We start from the raw sequence: 22,050 nt of genomic DNA on the forward strand, positions 1-22,050 counted from the left end.
AGGGTTCTTTATTTTGCTAAAACCAACCGTGCCACGACACCTCAGTTTTTAATATATCCAGTAAACTTGAAATAAAAGACACCACAGAAACATCTGTTTCATATTTGGATGTTTTACTGACTATAGACGATAAAGGCAAACTAACAACTAAATTGTATGACAAACGAGATGACTTTAGCTTTTCCATCGTCAACTTTCCTTATCTCACTATCACCGGTATATGGTGTATACATCTACCAACTTATTCGACTCACGAGCATGCTTCAATTTTTTTTAACTGAGGCAGGCTACTGACAGATATCATTAATGTAATAGGGATTTCAACAACCTAGTTTAAATTAAGCATTTCATAAACTCTACGGTCATTATAATGACCTTGATAGCAAATATAACCTGTAACTGGGTCGTTTGTTGGCGGACATGTTTCATACCCATTGTTAGGCCTTAATTTAAATACTGAATTTGACTGCGGGATATTTCGTCTACTTGATCTATACACAGGGCTTACTGCGGGATGCAGGGTACTCCTCCTGAGCACCTGGTCCCACCCCTGGTTTCCTTTCCAAAGCTTCGTGTTTTATGCCCTCTTGACATACATATTTGTTTTGTTTGTAGATTTTTGATCTTCTAGATCATTGTTCCTTATCTTTACCTTTTAATATTTTTAAGATCAAATCCGAAAGACCCGTGACTTTTACTTCTAATGCCAGGCGCTTGGAGAAGGAACAGTCACTATCTATGTTAAAGTTTAAGGATTGACGCAGCCTTTTCTTTTCATGATGAATTATCCAATATATAGAATTTTTATCTATGTATTCCCGTTGTATAATGTATTCAGGTTTTCACACAAGATAAATCCTATATTTTGATACATTTATGTTTATACATATTTGTACATAATGTAAGTATTATGTCATCAGTATTACTTATTTTGATATTGGTGCAACGGCTGAGTAATTTGAGTAAATAACCTACAACTTATTCTTTTTTATTTGAATAAGTGTTTAATTTAAAGCATATCTTTACATAACCCAACTTCTTTTCTTGGAAAAACATAAAACATGTGAATTTAATTGTGACACTCACGACATCTGCATCACAGTTTTTCATGAGTTTCTGAATTTGTGCCTCATGTCATGTAAAAAATTTGATAGAAATCTCATTTTTATTACTTGAAATTACTTGTTATAATTCTATCAAAAAGCAGCGATTTAGTATTAATAGCTGAGACTGCAATAATAAAATAAATAATAATAAAATAATACAAATGCAATAATTTATAGCATTAAGCATTGCATGTGTAACGTTTAGTGGTATTTTTAACATTAAGAGTCGTTGTATCATTAGCGGTCTTTACAAAACACTCCTCACTGAACATTTTAGTACAAAGCACATGATAAATAAGTTTTAACCCACCCTTCTAAAATACACAAAGTAAAAAAAAAAATAAATTCGCTTTAATTTTAACGGTCAATAATCTTAAAATCATATTAATAACATGTTTTCATCTTAAAAAGAAAGTGGATATATCGTATATATTGGTCATTATTTGAATAAATTTAGAATGTGTTTGTCATCTAGATGCGATTTCTTCATAGTAGAGCCTTGAAGTTTGGATAAATGTATAATGAGTCTCCACGTCCCATGGATAATAAAGGTCAATAACGTATTTATAATTCAAGGTCAAAAAAATATTACATCGTGCACTGATTCTTGGCATTGAATTTTTTTTTAAATCTCAAAAATATCTGATTCCCTATGGTCAATGTTCCTTATTTTGACACATTTCAATCTTTGATGCATTTCAATCATTATTTTTTTTTTCAAATATGACCTAAACAATTCCTTCTACGATATCTTAAAGTGTAGAATATTAACATGCGAGTTTGTATTTCCTGAGTTATGCTATTTCTTTTCTTTTCTTTTTTTTTTTTTTACATTGAGTGCACTCAAATATATATGTACAGTGGCGCCACGTTTATCCGGACGCTTCACCTTCCGGACGATATTTTTGGGAACCGATTTTTTCCACGTTTTTCCACGTTATTCGGTCTCATTAATCCGGAAATTCGCGTTCCGCAACCGGACGGTCGATTTCTACTACAAAACGTAATAGTTCGTTAAAAAGTGACTCGTTTATCCGGACGGTAATTTTTCAAGAAACGGCTTTTTCACACTCATCTTGCAGTAGTGTTAATTGTTGTAAAAACATTGGCCATGCAGTCAGTTTGAAGGCGGTTTCCTGTAACCTATAAGCAATAGCGTCTATAATTAGCGTGTGTTTACCCCAATTTAATCACACGTCTGTTATGAAGCTCGAAGAATTTCGCTTACACTGTGCATTAATCAAATAATAATCCATTCAAAACCATATTGCTAACCGTATATACATCGGTAAATTCATGAGAATTTTGAAGAGTAATGTTGTAAATAAAATGAACAATAAATTACGAGCGATTTTGTAATGGTCTTGATCAAGTTGATTGCGTTAGTTTAAAATACAATTTTCCACTTCTAAAAACGTAAATATATTTGAAACGCTTTTCTCCCCATTAGACAGCTAGAAAAGGTACGTAGTTGAAGAAATATCTTTCTATTTAATGCACTACCGTTTATAAACGTACATTACTTTATAAAAGAAATACAAAACTGGCGTTATACGTTTAGAAGTTAATTACGCTTTTCAAGGTATTTTTTGTGATCGAAATTCAAACTTAGAGTCTTTAGGGAAAAGATTTGATAATCATTAAGATTGCTCGTGTTTACGTTGAATATTTACAATACTTTCACTGATTGCGCGTGTTTGAGTTAGCTTGCAGTGTTCAGTTACTATAGTAGACCTGTGTAAAGAATATACGGGTATATACGGGGTTAGTTTATATTTGAACATATTCAGTGATGATGCCGAAATAAAACAACAGTAGATCAAAATTTGCTCAGCCCATGAATTCACATGCCAAAGAGAAGGCGAATAAAATTCCCTGCATTAAAAAGGAGGTCGCAGCGTAAAATTGCCCATCATTTTTTTTTATTGTGTAAATTACATTTTAATATATTTTTTCTTTACTTAATTACTTCTTTTAAAGCTAAAAGATAAAATCATTAAACCAAAATATCAAAGTTTTTCTCCTTTGCCTTTACATTTGATACCGGTATGTGCATATACGCATGCTTGGAGGTTTTTTTCTTTTTTTTTTTTTTTTTTTTTTTTTTTAGAAGCGATTCATTTATCCGGACGTTTTCGTTAGGGACGGAGGCGTCCGGATAAACGAGGCGCCACAGTACAAGTATCGAAAAAATATCATCTATTTTATGTATATAAAATCGTCGACTTTATTTTACGGGAAAAAGGTATTAATTTTGATCGTGATCGGCCTGCGGCTCTGGGTATTGTATAAGTAGGGAAGCTCGAGATCAACATTCTTTTCAGCAACTTGCTGGACACAGAGTAGGTTAAATATTTCTATGACAAGTTTTTTTCATAAAATTTGTAAGAATTTTTTGCATCGGTCTTAAATATATTTAAAATCTTATTAATGGATAATAAAGTGCTATGTTCTTAACATTATTTTAATCCAACGTATGTATTTTCTCTGGATTGTGTTGGATTTAAAGGTCGATTTTAAGGTGACGCGTCAGCCATATTTGTGTTTCTAATTTTACGCGTAACAAATTCCAAAAAAGTTGTATTTTTTTTAATTGAAAGTTAGTAATTTTATGTTTATTATTTACTCTAACGAGTGGATATGTCACCAAAAAATAAGAATAAGAGGAATTACAGAGACCACGTGGGTAAAGCAACAAGGTCAAAACGGTCAAGGCAAAAGCGACCAGCAGCACTCACTGACGATAGTCCTGCAGTACAGGAACCAGGTCTTTCAGGAAACATCGTCACCCAAGACAATGTAGTTTTTGCCAGAAAGTCAAACTCTCCACCAGCACCTGTCCCTGCTTTGGCTATTGAATCTCAGTCAGGTACAAGCATTGGTTATGAGAATCAATCTGTAGATAGCATTCATTCACTATTGGCTAGCAATGTCTCTAACTCGTTGAAGTCTAAAATCATTAGTTCAACATACACAGAGATTAGCTTATTGCTTGAAAACACTTCCCTGACAGAATGTTAAGAGAAAAAAAATATTTTTTAATGAAAAAGGGGAGTTGGTCAAAGAGAGGTTGTTAAACCTAGCAGTAAGATTCAAAATATCAGTAGATGGACAGATGCATTCTTAGTATATCATTAGCTAGCATTTATGCGTAAGCCCATCCAGAATCATTTCAGGGTCTTCTAAAATATTTACATAACGTAAGACTAGGGGCATCAAGATGTGGGGAAGGAAATTTGGGGTGGAAGAAATATGACGAGCAGTTACGCCTTCGCCGCAAGTGTCGATCCCACCATAGATTGGTCTAAAGTAGATTATAAGTTATGGTTGATGTTTATAACATCATTCCCACAATCTAAACTAACAATTCTACTTCATAACTGTCCAGTTCATTACGGAACCACATGAAATAGCACAAGCCTATCTGGCCTCAGTGCACTTTTATCTTGGCTTCAGTGTGGACGTGTTAATATAATCAGCAGTGATTTTCCCGCGGTTAATTGGTGAACAAAGGATTTTTGTTAGTTTTTGGATTAATTGTTTTATTATATATCATGGCTACTGGCCGTGAAGAAGATGCCTTACTGGGGTCGTTTGATGATGAGTTAACATCAGACTCAAAGCAATTTTTTAATGCTTTGACTAAAATTCAAAGCACTATGGACACAGTTGCTACTTGCATCAATAAAATGGGGGATGCTTTTTCTGCATTACCAGCAGCAGGCCCCAAACCTATGGTTACTGACCTGCCTTCCACTTCGAGCAAGTGTTCTGCTGATTTAATGGAGGAGGGGGAGGCAGATGACTCTGAGTATGATGATACTGATGATATAAAGAGTTTCTTGGAATCCGGAAATATCGGAGCCAAAACTGATCTACTTGATGATCAGCAGAGTGGTTCAGTGTTAGGAGAAATGGGCGCTCTCTTAGAGGATGATGATGATGTTGGTTCAGCAATTTCTGAAAAATTGGCCAATATTACTAACAAAGCATTTTTTAAACAGCATTCTATTGATGCTGTTAAGAAAAAAAAAGAGTATCACAGTTATTGTTCCCAAAGTAAACAAAGAAATTTGGCGTCAAATGCACAAACCAGCTTTCACTAAAAAGCGTGACTTAAGATTGATGAATGTTCAGAGTTTGATCACAAAGTCAACTTGTGCAATAGTTAGTGTAGCAAACAAGTTCTTGAATTTGGATGGCCAGAAGCATGATGCAGAAATAAGAAATTGTCTTGATGCGATTTACTCATTATTCCATGCAAATACCACAATGTCTATACAGCGTAGAGATTTATTAAGACCAGTGCTAAAAAGTGATTATGCTGCATTATGTGACTACAATATCCCAGTTACATCTTTGCTTTTCGGGGATGATCTTCCTAAGTCTTTGAAGGAGGCACGTCAAGTAGGCAATGTTGGAAGGGATTATTCAAAAAACGGAAAAGATTTGGGTTCAGTCAGAAAAACAAGAACGATTTTTCTTGGAAAAAGAAGAACCAAAGCCAGCAGAAAAGATTAAAAAAAGATCAGTAACAGAAACCCTGACTGAGGTAAAACTTCAATCTACTACATCTGACGAATATGCAAATTCTATAGAAAAAAAAAAACTATTTTGAATGCTAAAAAAGACATATTACAATTTGAAGGTGGCAGAATCGTGCATTTTTTTTTAGATCAATGGACTGAGCTCACTTCAGATCCAGAAATATTGAGCATTGTGAAGGGTATTGAACTTGAATTTATTAGTAAACCAATTCAGTATATTAATGCAATTCATCAATGCAATTTTAATATGATAGAGAGAAAAGCAATTGATGAAGAAATACAAAAGTTACTTGATAAAAAAGTAATTGTAGAGAGTGAACTGGAGAAAGACCAGTTTATGTCTTCTATATTTTTAAGACCCAAAAAAGATGGCAAATATAGGTTGATATGCAACTTGAAACATTTGAATTAATTCAGTATCGCCATTTTATAATGGATTCACTGGTGTTAGTTTTGAGGATGATGACACCAAATTGTTATATGGCTTCTATTGATCTAAAAGATACATATTAATGCATACCTGTTGCAAATGTTTATCAGAAATATCTTAAATTTTATTGGAATTCTAAGCTTTACATGTATAGAACATGTCCTATGGGCTAATGTATGAGCCCCCGGTTATTTAAACGTACTGAAACCAGTTTTTTCAAGACTTAGACAAAATGGTCATCAATCTGTAATTTATATTGATGACATTTATTTGCAAGGTGACAATGTACAAGCATGTAAAGAAAATGCAGTTGCTACAGCAAACATGCATTCTTTTAATTGCAGATTTGTCATTAGCCCTGAAAAATCTGTTTTTCAGCCAAGCCAAGAAATAGAATATCTAGGTTTCCTTCTGAACTCAGTAGAAATGACAATTGCAATTACAGACAGAAAGGCATTTAAAGTGGTTACAATTTGTGATGAATATCTTAAATCAAATAGAAATTCAATTAGAAATCTTAGCACTGTTATAGGAAACTTGGTGGCAAGTTTTCCAGCTGTACCACATGGGCAGTTGTTTTATCGTCAGTTAGAAAATGAGAAAAGTTTGGCTTTAAAGATGTCAAGGTGTCAATTTGAGGCTGAAGTTCTTTTTATCAAATCTAGCAATTAATGACTTACAGTGGTGGAAACGAAACATTGTGGGTTCTAAAGCCCTAATCACTCGAGGTCAATCAGATTTGATAATTGAAACAGATGCAAGTTTGCAAGGTTGGGGTTGTAATTGTCAATCACTTAGCATATCAACAGGTGGCAGATGGAAAGATTCAGAAAGAAATTATCATATAAATGTTTAAGAACTTCAAGCTGTGTATTTTTCATTGCAATCAATATGTAATGATACGCAGTACAGTTAAGGTGCCGAATGGAAATATGGGCGATTTTTTTAGATAGAAAATACATTGTTTACAAGGATGCGGGTTTCTTTTTAGGACTTTACTATTATCGGACAAATGCAATGTGGTTGAAAACTACATGTTGAGGACGATTAGACCTTATTTAGACTTGTCACGTGATGTGGCAGTCACGTGAATTTAGCAAATATACCTGAAGTATTGAGGTCATCTATAAATTCTAATATTGCAAGGGCATAACCAAGTTAAAAATCTAAGTTTAATTTACCATTATTTTCAATACTCTTTGTAGTTTGTGAAAAGTGCTGCGAACCTATATAGATTCTACTATCTAAATGCTAAAATCACTTTTGTTAGACCGCATGTTGAATATTTTGCTGGTCAAGTACATTAAATATAGATATAATTAATTCATTTGCAAGATTTCAACAAGTTCGCAGCACTTTTCAAATATCTTTATACTTTTTGAGTTTATGTGTAAAAGCTAGTCATAGTTCATTGAGGGTATGCCCTTGCAATATATCGATTTATAACGACCCTTCTATTACCCTTAAATGCATCTACATACAAATATACGACAGTATCGCTTGTCTAGGGAATGTACGGGAAGCATATGAATAAAATCATAAAATAGACATCGCATCCAAGTTAATGACCTCTTATATATCTACAATTTATATTTTATTTAATTACAAAATACATTTTTCATTGTGTAAATATAACTTGATCCGCCTCTCACTGCATACAAACTGCGTCAAATTTTACGATATGACGTCACATTGACAAGTGCATTGCGATCAGTGAATTGTTTATATATTGCTGTGTGGGATTTAACCAACGTCAATAATGCATGCACTAGTTAGTATTGGTGTAGTTTAAAGCTATTCAACAGTTTAAAATAGCAAATCATTTCATTTTGTGGTAATTTGAAGAACTTATATTTTTGTGTGATGTCATAGTAAGTATTTCCAGTATAAATTAGGCCCCGCCTCCTTACTTCAGCCTTAACTGTGCTGCGTAAGAAAAATATGCACATAAAGCTTTTAATTGACAATACAACTGCCGTAGCACATATAAAAGAACAAGGAAGTAGTCGTTCTTTAGAGTGCGATAAAATGGTCAGAAAAATTTGGACTTGGGCATATGAGAGAAATATTTGGCTGACGGCTGCTCATATCCCAGGGAAAATGAATTGCAAGGCAGATTTTGAGAGTAGACATTTTAAACAAGAATATGAATGGATGCTTAATAAACAAGTTTATCAATCAGCTTGTGAATAGTTGCATTTTATTCCATATATTGATTTGTTTGCTACATTCAATAATTGTCAATTAGAAAAAAATTGTGTCATGGACACCAGAGCATCTTTTGCAATTGATGCTTTTTCTATTTCTTGGGCTGGTATGAAATTATAGTGTTTTCCACCCCTTAGTTTGATACCATCAGTTTTACAGAAAATAGTGTTAGATAAAGCCACAGGTATTTTAATAATGCCAGATTGGCCAACGCAGCCATATTATGCTACTGCGATGAAAATGCTCATAGAACATCCAATTTTTGTTCACAGGAGGAAAACTCTGTTGTGCATTTCAGGGACAACACAGATCCACAAAATATGGGAAAAGTTGAACTTACTAATATGTCTAATATGTCTGTTATCATGAGATCAATCCAGAGTAAAGACTTATCGAAGCAAGCTAAAGACATTTTGTTGTCTTCATGGAGAAAGAAAACAAAAAAACAATATGAATGTTACCTCCGTAAGTGGGAGACATTCTGTGGTGGACGAGAATTTGATCCCTTTTCAACAACTGTAAATAATGTTTTGGAGTTTTTAACATTTTTATACGAGAGTGGCATTGGCTTTTCTTTCTAATCATGTTGGTAAGTCCACAAGTCACCCTAGGGGAACTCTGCAGGGGCAACCCCAAGTTAGACCCCTATGTCACACCCAACCCAAACCCCAAGACCACAAAGATATCTGTGCCTTAGGAAATTCCCCTATTGATATTGTAAAACTTAATCAATATTTGCAATCATACCCAGACAAATATGCTGCTAATTATATAAAAAATGGTTTTTCAAAGGGTTTTGAAATAAATTATACAGGCCCAAGGTGTCAAGTGTTTTAAAAAAATCTTAAGTCTGCAATTGAACACCATGATGAGTTGATGGATAAGATAAATAAGGAAATAAAGCTTGGCCGAATCATGGGTCCTTTTGATCAACTTCCAATTTCTAGCCTCCACATTTCGTCAGTTGGCATTGTCCCTAAATCTGATGGAGGTTGGCGAATGATTACCCATTTATCCTATCCTACTTTCCATGGGATCAACGACTTTATAGACCCAGATTTATGTACAGTACAGTATGCATCTTTTGATGGTGTAGTTGATATGATTGCCAATTTGAGAAAGGGGCCCTGATAGGTAAATGGATATTAAAAGTGCTTTTCGTTTAGTTCCTATCAATCCAGGAGATTTTGACTTGTTAGGTATCTTTGTAGATGGATTGTAATATATAGGTAAATGCCTTCCTATGGGTTGTTCCATTAGTTGCAAAATTTGGGAAACATTTGCAACTGTTCTACACTGGCTTACTCAGTTCAAGTTTGGGCTGAATACATTAGATCATTATTTAGATGATTTCCTTTTTGCAGGTAGGTCTGGTAGTGAAGAATGTGAAATTCTAATGTCTACTTTTAGTAACTTAGCTGGGGAGTTAGGAGTACCACTAGACATGACTTTTTTTGACCTCATACCTGTAGTTTTAGCAATAAAGGTATGGGGACCTAGGCTGCTACATAAAAAAAGTTCAGTTTCATGTCGATAACCTTTCACTAGTTAGTGACAATACCCAATCTTCCAAATCCAAAAGAGTTATGGAATTGATAAGACATTTGGTTCTTAGTCTTATGATCAACAATGTTATATTTTGGGCAAAACACATTGGTAGCTTGGATAACAAAATTGCAGATCTATTTCTCGCAAACAGTGGTACCGCTTCAAGAAGTGTTCTTACGCTACGGCTAGATCTTACTTATCATCTATTAGTTTTCAATCCAAAATTCAAAACTTGGTTGATGAAACAATGAACTTTCTTGATATCAAGGTTCTTGAGGGTATGAGAAGAATGAGTAGGTCCACTGATGCAAGGCTACCTATTACTAGGTATCAGTTCTCATCTGTTTTGAAAAATCACTTCATGTTCTTGGGGTCCAGGGACATTATAGGGTCCATTCATTTCCTATTGGGGCAGCCATAAATTTGTAGAGTTTCCTAGAGCTACCGTGTGATGTGGGCTCATCTATTATTAAGAATGCTATGGTGGCATCAGTATGCAGACCGGGGGGAACAAATCTTGGATTGGATAGATTGAATATGAATATCTGGTGGCAAGGATATTCAGGTTTGAAGTTTATGGAGCTTAAAAGAAAGTTTTTTATCTGACAGAATATGAAGAATCCCCAGATTTTTTGGTTATTTACTGTGGGGTGAACGATATCGGGGCAATAGATCTGTATACTCTCATTGAGAAAATCAAATCCCATCTGAAGGTTATTAAGGCTCGCTTTCCGCAAGCCACACTTGTCTGGTCACAGATGCTTCCACGAAATAAATGGAGGTACTCTGGGGACAACAAAGCGATGGAGCGATCCCGTCTCAAGGCCAATAGGGTAATTGCTTCATCAGTTTTTAAGTTGGGGGGTAGTTACATAAATTACCCTGATCTGTTGAAAAACATGTTGCAATTTTTGTTGTCAGATGGCATACATCTCAACGAGCTAGGAAACAAGCTCTTTCGTAATAATATCCAAGGGGGGTTAGAATTCTTCGAGACAAAACAAGGGAATGTGTATCTTTAAACAATTCTTAAAGAACATTGGTCCCTGGGGGCCTATTTGTCAGTTGTTTGGGTGCTCCTCCATGTGTGGTATGACTGCGAACTCTCCTTAGATTGCTCGCGGTCAAGTGGCGTTTGCACACACCAAAACAACTGAGGCCTACATAAACTTTGTATTGATGTGAGGTCGTCACCACTGCACTGTGAAAGGGGTTAACACTGCTTGAAAAAATAGCTTTACAAATAAGTAAAGGTATTGTAAATTTAATATTTACATTTACTCTAATCAGCTTTACTGTTTTACGTCAGAGTTGGTAAAGGTCATATTTACATTAACTTTACTTGACCTTAAAGGTCATGTAATGTCCCACATTGAATTAACGTTACTGCAAAGTAAAGTAAAAACTTAAGTCACTTTGATTTTTCTTAAATAAGAAGTTTATTTTATTAAATTCAATAATAAGATACCTTAAATACCAACTTCAATTGTAGTAAAGTTAATCTTTGCTTTTTGTAAATTATGAATTTACAAAATTTACTCGATCATAAAATAGCCTTAAATATCGACTTTAATTGCAGTAAAGATAATGTTTACATACTGTAAATTTTATCTTTAAATAAATATTTAGTTTATATTTTTTCCTAGTTTAAAGGTAATTCAACCAAGTAAATGCAAAACCATAAACTGAGTGAAAAAAATCAGTGTGCAGATACTTTTATTAAGTATAAACTTTGTTAAGAAAATTGTTATCTACATTAAAACATATACATTTTCAATACAATATACATATATACAATTGTAATAATGTTAGACAAATCTTAATTATTTACAGTTCTAAACAGTTGCATTTTTAATTTAATTAAATTTTTTAATTTAATTAATTTTTTTAATTTAATTAAATATCCAGGAGAACTTCTCCTCAATATCCGGCTTTTCCTGCTGCTTCACTGATCCCCTGGTTCTCTTCTGGAGAAGCCTCCTGCTTCTGAATGGACACATCTCCAGATATTCTTTTATCCAGGTTGTCGTTGATTGTCCTCCAGGCATCACTCTCCCATGAGTAGGGATGGGAAATGAAACCATCTGCCTCCTCATCGCTTGACACAAGGTTGTGTGACGACTTGGACCTCAATAACTCAGTAACCATTTTCTTCTTCTCTTGACCCCAGTTCTTCTTTTCAATAGCCTGCAGGCGACGTCTTGCTTTCTATAATGAAGAAAAAATATACTGTAATCTAAAATGCAACAGTAACTTTATTTGTATTTTTATTCAAGAAATCCTATGTGTGCCATCACAAAAATTGAATTAAAAAATATTATTATGTTTGCTCCTCTTTTTCTTCTTTAGCTACTAAAATTATGCATTCTCTCTAACTCCATAAGCAAAAGGTCAATTTTTAGAAAATCTGCTTGAAGACAATCACATTAAATTTAATTAGGTTAATAAATACCCCTTTTTATTGTTTATGTATGATGATAGACTTCCACAGTTATAAATAAATAGAGATATATTGTAATATTCTTAATAAATCAAAGAGTCAATATATTTCAGACTGATATATTTTCAAATTTATAGATGATCAGATTTTCTGGAAGTTCTAATGGTTTAGAAATATCCTGGATATCTTTAATTTATCTCCTATGTATACCAATCAAAATTACTTTGGAAAAAATATCATTGATCTTTATTGGGATTTGCCAATTTCTGTTACTATATATGGTGTTTCTGAGTGTCTATGGGTTACAAAATACTTGCCTCTTTCTTTCTCTCATATGTGGCTTGTCTCTGCTTGTGCAGGGTATCCTTGTTTTTGGATTTCCTGTTAGCAGCCTCCTTTTTGGATGTAAAGTATCACTTTACAGCAGCTGCATAAATATAAATAAAGATGATTTAAAAAAAAAATTCTCACTGGTTACAAGATTTGTTACCAAATATTGGTAGTTGGCTAGTTGCTAAGTAAGAAAATCTTATAGTGTTGTCTTTATTAAGAATAATACCCCAATCAGAGGAGCTTATCAATTTTGCAAAAGAGCATAAAATCATGTATCAGTTCAAACTGATTTCATAGCAGGTTAAGCTAACCTGTAGTATTAAGATATCCTAATAATATAAATAAAAGAAATATTCCTATGTAAATCTATGAGACCAACTTCAATTTTTTTTTAAAATTCCATGAAATGATTTTTAAAAAAATCAATCTGAAATCTTCTCATTCCCTCAACATCAATTTTAATTTCATATTTAAAAGTTTTTTTTTGCTTGTTTATTTTTTCCTTTTTTAAAATTTTTACCCTACCTAACTTTTTTTTTTACCCCAAGTCGGAATAGGACAATCAGGTTATTTTAACATATGGCCTTACCTTCTAAAACCCTTTACCCTTTTCTTTATAAACTCAGCCATTTCACAATTCTCCTCGTCATAGAATCTACAGTATATTTTAAACATAATTTTACAAATAAAGGACAGTCATTGAAATTGTTACTGCATATATTAATTAGAACTCAATTTTATTGTTTAAAAGACACAAAGGAGAATCTCGGTCAAGTTTAGAAATATAACGGATGTGGACAACAGAGTTGGTAATTATGAAAAAAAAAATATATAAACTGCATAAACAACTTAACAAGAGAGAAGAAAAGATCTAGTAATTTCTCATCTGCATAACTTTAAATTTAAGGCAAGAAATTACTGCTCAGTGATAAGTAATTCTAAACTAACCTCTTCTGGCAGTCCCATTTCAAATCCATGTCCTCCCCATTGGCAAAGTATTCCTTAACAGCCATCTACAAAAGAAACATACATATAAATGACATGTAAATTAAAAAATAAAATACTCTATCTGAAATCAAAATGGTGTGTTCCAAATTCTCTTCTCTTGAAAGTTCATGTACATGTGTACAAAGATTCATAATTTGACATGTGTATAAAGATTCATAGCTTTGCATTGTGGAATGGAAATGAAGATCCATTATAATTTAGAAACCTCGCAGCAGGGGTTGAAAATTTTCCTGGAAAGCTCACTAGCCGAGGGACTACAGATCAGTAAAAAAATACTAGCCCAAACCTCAAACTAACTAGCCCAATAATTTTTTATGCAAAATGAAAATATAAAACAATTTGGGTTTGAGTTACAGAAACAAATTTAATGAGTTCTGTCCAAAAAAAAAAAAAACAAAAAAAAAAAAAAAAACAGTCAACATAGAAAACAAAAGTAAACTGCCAAGAATTTTTTTCTGGTCTGCTAGTCCCACGGACTATTATTATATATAAATTAGCTAGCTCGAGTCTTTAAACGATTTGCCCCGGGCGTCAGGCTACTGTATATTTCAACTCCTGTCTCCGTCACGAGAAAGACAACCTGATTTCAATAACCCCCCTCTCCCCAAAAATCTTAAATCTTAACACATAAAAAAAAAACAACATTGTATTGCGCTGACTTTTAATGTTATTATTCACATTTAAATTTAATGGCATGAATGTATAGCCCTATATCTGCAACTCTTTAGTGAGCATAGAAATAATATATTAGAAATGACTTACCCTGATTCTGTTTGGAACACTGATTGGTGCTTGTGCTTCTTCTCTTTTTCGTTCAAATTCCTGTGCTAGTCCTTTTATGTCCCAATGTGGGCAAAAATTTCCCTTTCATTTTGAAGGATCTCTCTTAGTTGTCCTTGCACACCTTTACAATAAAAGCAGAAAATATTTCTTAATGCAAGAATGAGCATGCTCAATTTTTATCAATGCCTCTCAGGAAATGTACATATATTTTTAAATCAGCTCTTTATCAAGGATGATCTATAATCACTTGATTTAAATATCATCAGACAGCTAACACTGTAGAATACACTTTGCATTTAATACATAAATTTCATTATTAATTAAGTACTTTTTAAGTACTATTTCAAAGTGCCCATCCTTTCATTTTCAATCTGATAAGAATATGAACATTATCCTTACAAGAGATGTTTGTGAAACACTTATGCACCCCCCTCCCCCTAAATGGAATTTTTCTAAGTCCAAAGGACATACTGTAAAGGCATTACATTTGGCTGTGTATTCTTTTTTGCACATTTGGTGGAAATCAACGTCCGCTAATTCAAGTACAAAGCTAAATGTCTTGCACATATACACATAAATAAGACCATTGAGAAATGCGCCAAATCTAATCTATGCTAATTTTCTCAATAATCAATATCCGCTAAATATCGTACACGCTAAATATAATACATTTACAGTAACTCTGTCAAAAATTGCTCGATCGTACCCAAACATAACTTGTCCTAGATATTTTTATGATAAATTTGTATACCAAATTTCATTTCAGTATGTGCAACCTCTGTGAAGAAAAATGAACAGATACTGCAATTAATTGGAATTTTTCTAAGTCCAAGGGACAGAACTGTCCAAAATTGCTCGACTGTACCCAAAACAGATCCTGACCTAGATATACTTATGATAAATCTGTATACCAAATTTCATTTCAGTATGCGCAACCTCTGCGATGAAATGAACGGAAACTGTTGGTGGACTAACACACAGACCGACTGACAGATAGCAGCAAAGCAATATGCCCTCCCTTCTTTGAAGGGGGCATAAAAATTGAAAATACAAAACCAAAAAAAAAAAAAAAAAAAAAAAAAAATCACGCACTCAAAGAATAAAACTGATGTCAGACACAATTTCAGCTATGGGAAATTGATTTGCTTATTAGGCACTTAAACTTTCACTTGTCGAAATTTACATTCAGTATTAATTATCGAGAAACCAACACACCTTTATCGAGAAATCAACACCCCTAACTTTCAAAGAGATATCAGAGAAAAAACAGTTGCATGTAAAATATTTCATTTTCATTTCAGCCTTCCCAGTTGACAACAGGCAGATCTAATAAAATTTATTTCTTTTCTAAGTTTGTAAGTGCCCCTGGTGCTTAATCTTTAAAACAAATACAGTATAACTACATGTAATATTTTGTTAATCACTTACCACCACTTTGTGTTTTACTCGTTGAAGTTGTTAACCTGCTTGTGTCCATGTACAGTGGTAGTGTCAATGTGGGTTCTGGTCTTGAGGCTCCTTTTTTCTGCTTAACAAACAAAAATGAAAATTAACTCTTTACCCAAATTTTGACATCTAACATGTTTATTTCTTACCATTAAATATTAAGTCTGAATAATGGGCAGACACCAAGTACAGATCAAAGGAGGAATGATTTGAGAGCTGTTCATGATCATACATGTATAAATTTACTAAGATACCGGGACTGGTATACAAACCAACTGATATATACATGTTAAAATACAAAGAAAAGTCGAACCTTTCTGTAGAGATTGTCATCTTTTGCAGTTTGAATGTCTGCTTCTATTTCTAGCACTTCCTCTGACTGTGACTCCTGTAATTGTCTGGGGTTATTTGCTCTTTGTTTTCTGGGAGACCTTCTTAAAGGTGTGCTTGTTCTTACATTCTGTGCAATTCGAACAAACATGTATATATGTGAAGCTAGAACATCCACTTGCAACCAATGAAATTTATCTCAATAAAGAAAAATTATCTTCTTGCTTATAATACATCATTTATTTCATGCTCTGCTTTAAAATTAAGTCTAATTTTGTATTTATTACTGAACAATGATTTTTTTTAAAATGAATAATTTTTCCTTAACAAAAGAGAATGGACCATTGTCAGATTGTCATCAGTTTCTTCATCAGATCTTTCCATTAATATTCTCTGTGCCTCATTCAGTGATGACTTCTTTCTGGGTGTCCGCCTTAGGGGTAATGGTGGTGTAGCAGATTTCTAAGTAATTAAAATAAAATTTAATAAATACCCTAAGGTTAAATTCATAAAGTCTTAATTCCTACTTTCTTTTCTTTTTTTTTTAATATATAAATTCCTATGTTATGCAGTGATTATAAAATACAGAGTGAGACAATTGTACCAATTATGCTTCATATATGAGGTTAAAAAAATCACAATAAAACTATTAAGAAATGTAACATTTTTAACAAGCACTGACAATTAAGTTCTTTAGTTTTTTTTTCTTTGTGTCATACAACACATCAGATTACATATATAGTAATAACTAAACATATATACAATAAGATATAACAATAAGAGAGTGAGTATAATCAATAAATAGGAAGTAAATTATGTAGAATGTGCTTTAACAGGCAACTATAATCATAAAACACTTACAAATGATTTCTTCTAATGAAAGCTTGATATAATTATTTGCAGAGATTACAAATGCAGGGTAAATTCTACAACGGGTACTTTCTAAAAATTGTTTTGTAAAAATAAAAGTGAGCTCTCAAATAACATGTATTTCACTCACTGTTGTCATGTTAGATAAATAAAAAACAACATACACAACTATCTCAACTGCACTTTTTTCCCAAGGTTATTAATAATACTGTTTATCAATATGGCTTTCAATCCATTAGTTCCCATATTAGGGCCTTAAAGGCAGATATTTTAAGCATTCAAAAATACCTGGTCTGTGTACCCCTGTCAATCAAGTGCATAAAGGTACATCATTGGATGCTAGAACTTGACTGGCATTTACTTACTAGTCCCTGTGTATACCCTGTAGACCTTGTTTGGCACTCGTGGTGACCTTCAAATTAACTTGTGATCCTTTGATATTTACCACACATGGTATAAACAATAAAGAAGCTGTATTTCTATGAAATTTTTAGCTTGATAATATATATTCATACACGCCTTTAGTATTTGAAATAACTATGATATTCTTTATGATAAAATATATTAAAATTTGGTATAACTTTTTTTCAAAGCTCAACAAATAATTTGAATTATGATATTTTTTTAATGGGTGGGGATGCTCTGACACACATTCAATAACAAATTAATAAAAAAATTTTGAGATTAAACTTTATTTATAAATTTTTATTTCTAATTTAAAATCATCTCAAAATCTCACCACAGGTAAAGTTTGACTTCTTGGTTACTCTACTGTGTATTAAATCACTTCCTGTGTATAGGGATTAGGGGACAAATGACCACAGGTAGACTGCTAGCCCTCAAGGCATTCACACCTGTACAAAATAAGCCCCTCCCTCACCTGGAATTTACCACCCGGTAAAAAAATCTCTGCCTTTAAGTACTAGTTTTAACTTCAAACATGGCAATATTCATATACTGATATGTATCTGTACATTGACATTTGATTAATATCAATTTCTGAAAACTTCAGGCAAGTAATATAGTTGGGGGAAGGGGGGACTGTCCTCCCTTTTTTAAACAAAATTAATAACATAATTTTCATGAAAATGCCATCCTTTTGACCATTTTTTGTTGTTGCATGTAGTCAAATTTCTCCCTTATTATAAAATTTTCTTGACAATTTTTTTTTGACACCCCCCCCTTTCTCGTAACTTATTTATTTTCATTGTTTTTTTTTTTTTTTTTTTTTTTTTTTTTTTGCTAATGACAAAGATTTTTCAGGTATGCCTAAGTAAAGTTGTAAGTTCTTCTTGCCTAACTTTAAAAAAAAAGATCTTCACAAACCTAACATGATGGTTTTGTTAGTGAATATATGTAACGTATGATATTAAAATTAAATAGATTTAAAAAAAATACCTTAGTCAGAATGGACTCAGATTCAGCTTCACTTGCAGGAGACATCGGACGAATATTGCGCTTCTTTTTCTTTGGACGGGAATTTCTGACTGGACTCTGACTCGGCCCAGTCTCCATGCCGCTAATTTCCTTGGCCGTTTCCTCAATTCGCAAGTTAAGACTTTCTTCGTCAGGTTCAGGAGTGCTATAATCGTATTCCGACATCATTCTGCTGTTCTGGATTCAGTTTGTTTGTGCTCAGGTTCTGGGCGAATTCAAACTTATCTGAATTTGTATGTGCGCCCTCAACTCTGATTGGTTCGCAGTGTAGTATGGAAAGGAGGAATGAGTTAATATACATTGAAAATTCATAAATATATATATAATGAAAAACATATGGTTGCACCTGGAATCGAACCCGGGACCCCTGCATTGCGAATACATCTCTATGCAACAATTAGCTTACTGGTTCATTAGTGCATGGGCGGTTGGCGCAATCTTGAGAACAAAGAAAAACTGACCAGAAATTGAACATTAGATGTACTGAAGGACAAGACTCATTCTAAGTGTTCTGTAAGTTGAATTTTTAAACTTCATGGACCAGTATTCTTAACTATTGTAATTTTTATTTCATTGCAGTTTATAAAAATGTAAATTAAGGCTCTAGATCTATATCGACATGACTCATACAAGAAATTGCGCGATTTTTAACAGAGCAAGTAAATGTAAACTTTCAACCGTTGATTTTTTTTTAAAGCTTGGCCCTTTATATATAAAGCATTTTTCAATATCCCATGCGCTAGAATTATGCCTTTTAAGCTGATCACAGGCACACGTGTGGTATCGTTTTTGAAAGGAGGACCAGGGAAAAAAATGGATCACCTGAAAAACTTTGACAAGAAAAAAAAAATAAATTCTTTAAACTCGAAAATCCTATTTCGTTTGTGTAATTTTCTTTATACATTACTAGATAACATTTACTTAGACTATGCTGCAACAAAAAAGGGGGGCACTACCCTTTCAGTTTGTATAAAAAAGCTTATGTTTGAAAGAAGGGGGGGGTCCTCCCTGCCTCCCCCCTGATTCTATGTGCCTTGATCTACAGGGATACTAAGAGAACTTGAACTCCCCTACTAGGACCGATGAAAGATATTTAGACCCCCCCCCCTTAAATTTCTGGATAGACCATTGGTATATGCTGGTATTTGTACATTTAATTCTTTTGTTAATGCCCTCAGCTGTGATTATTAAAATGTGAAGATAACAAATGGTTTAGAACAAGAAAGACTCAATCAAAATTAGAAGTGTTAAGAACATCAAAGTTTATGGAATGTATTAATTGAGAAATTAGAGTATATTTTCAGTTTTATGCTTATCAACATTAATTCAAATATTGTATATATGATTAACTTGAGAATTCTGTTGCATTTATTTCTAAATTCATGCACTTATATTTCTTTGGAATAAGAATTTCTTGAGTGACAACTAAAGGAGAAATAAATTTATTTATTCATAATCAGCACTTTAAAGTTTTCGTTTTCAATGTTATCTTAATGTACAGTTCAACAATACTGAGCAACAGCTCTGATAACCCAATTTTTAACTAGTTTTTAAAAAAAAAGAAGAAAAAATAAGTTGTCAAGTTATGATGCTCAAAAACTAGGAATATATCTAACACATATATATAGCCACTAACCAAAAGGTTAGGAGTCATACAAAATGTATACAAAATTTAGAATGTTACTTTATTTCCCTTAATTTACAATATCTGTTGATGTCAAAGTTAAATAATTTATACAGTATTAATGTCTACCAGATAGCTATCACATGCGACAGTCATTTATATCAGCTGGGGGTTGATCAGGAAGATAATTTTAAATAGGATATGTTCCATGAAATCAAATTGAGAGCTTCAGATCTAGAGATCAACAGTTTAGTAATTCGTAATTAATTATACTGGTATTTGATTGACCATATTTCAGTTATTCTATGATTTTATTCCTTATTAACAACAGTATCATGTGAAAGGAGGGGGGGGGGTAATTGTTGAATACAAAGTCTGACAATGATCAATTTGATAGTCTTAAGTTTATCTAAAATAGAGTATTTGTATCATGAAAACTATTACATTTGATAAAGAGTAAAATATTTGATAATTTGTAGTACAAGCCTCACAAAATGTCAATGTGTATAATAAGAAACTAAGCATTTCAGCAGAAGTAATTAGTGCCCAGTTCTAGTAAATGGAATTTACATGATTAATGCATAGATAAGAAATGCCCCTACCCACTCAGTTAGATGTGAGGATTATCCATTAATGACCTGTTGATTGCATGTCAGAGTGAAAGGAAAGTTAACTTTGCATGCTCACAGTATGAGGCCCCACAGTGTATACAACTTTTCTTTTAAGCTTGAACATGCCATTTTTACACAACTGCTAACAAGTCATCCGATGAAAGAATTCCACATATCATGCTGCTAAATGGTGGTTGTATGAATTACATTCACTAACCAAGATAATTTGTTTATTCTTTTTGCATCTGACTGTGGATGAACCCACCATGCTGTTATCCAGCATGTGATATTAGCATCTTTGCATAATATTAATAAAGGGAACAAAAAATTAAAACATTTGATTGTAGTACATGTAATTAATATTACAGAAGCAAGATAGCAGACCATAAATTTCTACACAAGTTTGTGAATGATTATCTTAAAGGTATGCAGAACATTGAGCATGAAAAATATACCAGAAATCTATAATACAGCATTTAATTCTGTTACTATGATTATGGATATACAAACAAGTATTCAATGGAAGAAAGGAAAAGAACAATGCAGTATATATCATAATAAATTTGCCAGATGAAATCAAAATATTCATTCATTTTTTTATTCTTTATAGTTTTAGCCCAAAGTAAAATTAGGGGATAACCATTTTATATGTTGTTGGTTGGGGGTTAGATTATTTACTTTCATGCCAGTGAAGGACAGATTATGTATTTCCAAGATAATCAGAGACAGCTTATTTATTTTCTCTTTCACTGAAAAATGATGAACAAGCTTGAGAGAGGAAGAGACTGCCAAGCTCATTCTAGGAAAAAAGAAGAAAAAGCAAAGAAGTTGTAAAAGCAAAGACTAAAAGAAGGCGATTGGGGAAAAAGGAAATCCTACGGCTACATGCAGATCAGCAGAAGATACCATTGACTTGTGAAGAATGTTCCTCAAGTGGAGAAACTGAGGAAGCTTCAGTGAACAGTGGTATGATATATATATATATATATATATATATATATATATATATATATATATATATATATATATATTAAAATTTCTGATTCAATGCTATGCTTTTATATATTGATATTTGATAGGTTAAAATCTTACTATTAATCCATGACAACATAGCAGCATTTTGATAGCATGCAACATCAGCCTTTATGGGAAATACAATTATTGTATTCAAAACAGCTAGGTCTTACATCTTTTTATCTGGTGGTTTGGCAAATTAAATACAATTAATACATGCTGGTGATCTTAATATGAACATGATAACTTCTGGTCGTTCAAAAACTCTATGATGATGAACTTTTAAATTAATGTACAAAAATATTACAAATACAC

The 22,050-nt window shown here is 32.8% G+C and overlaps 1 protein-coding gene and 1 pseudogene across 1 annotated transcript in view; both read right to left on the minus strand.

Moving 5' to 3' along the window:
* The window catches only part of LOC133189210 (receptor-type tyrosine-protein phosphatase kappa-like), a 160,952-nt gene that overhangs the window by 62,995 nt on the left and 75,907 nt on the right, over positions 1 to 22,050 (minus strand). The gene's annotated exons all lie outside the window — the stretch shown is intronic.
* On the minus strand, positions 11,732 to 18,666 carry LOC133189138 (uncharacterized; annotated as a pseudogene).

The sequence above is a fragment of the Saccostrea echinata genome, unplaced genomic scaffold, assembly GCF_033153115.1.
Source record: "Saccostrea echinata isolate AGI-Se365-2 ecotype Australia unplaced genomic scaffold, CSIRO_AGI_Sech_v1 ptg000017l, whole genome shotgun sequence".
Classification (NCBI taxonomy): domain Eukaryota; kingdom Metazoa; phylum Mollusca; class Bivalvia; order Ostreida; family Ostreidae; genus Saccostrea; species Saccostrea echinata.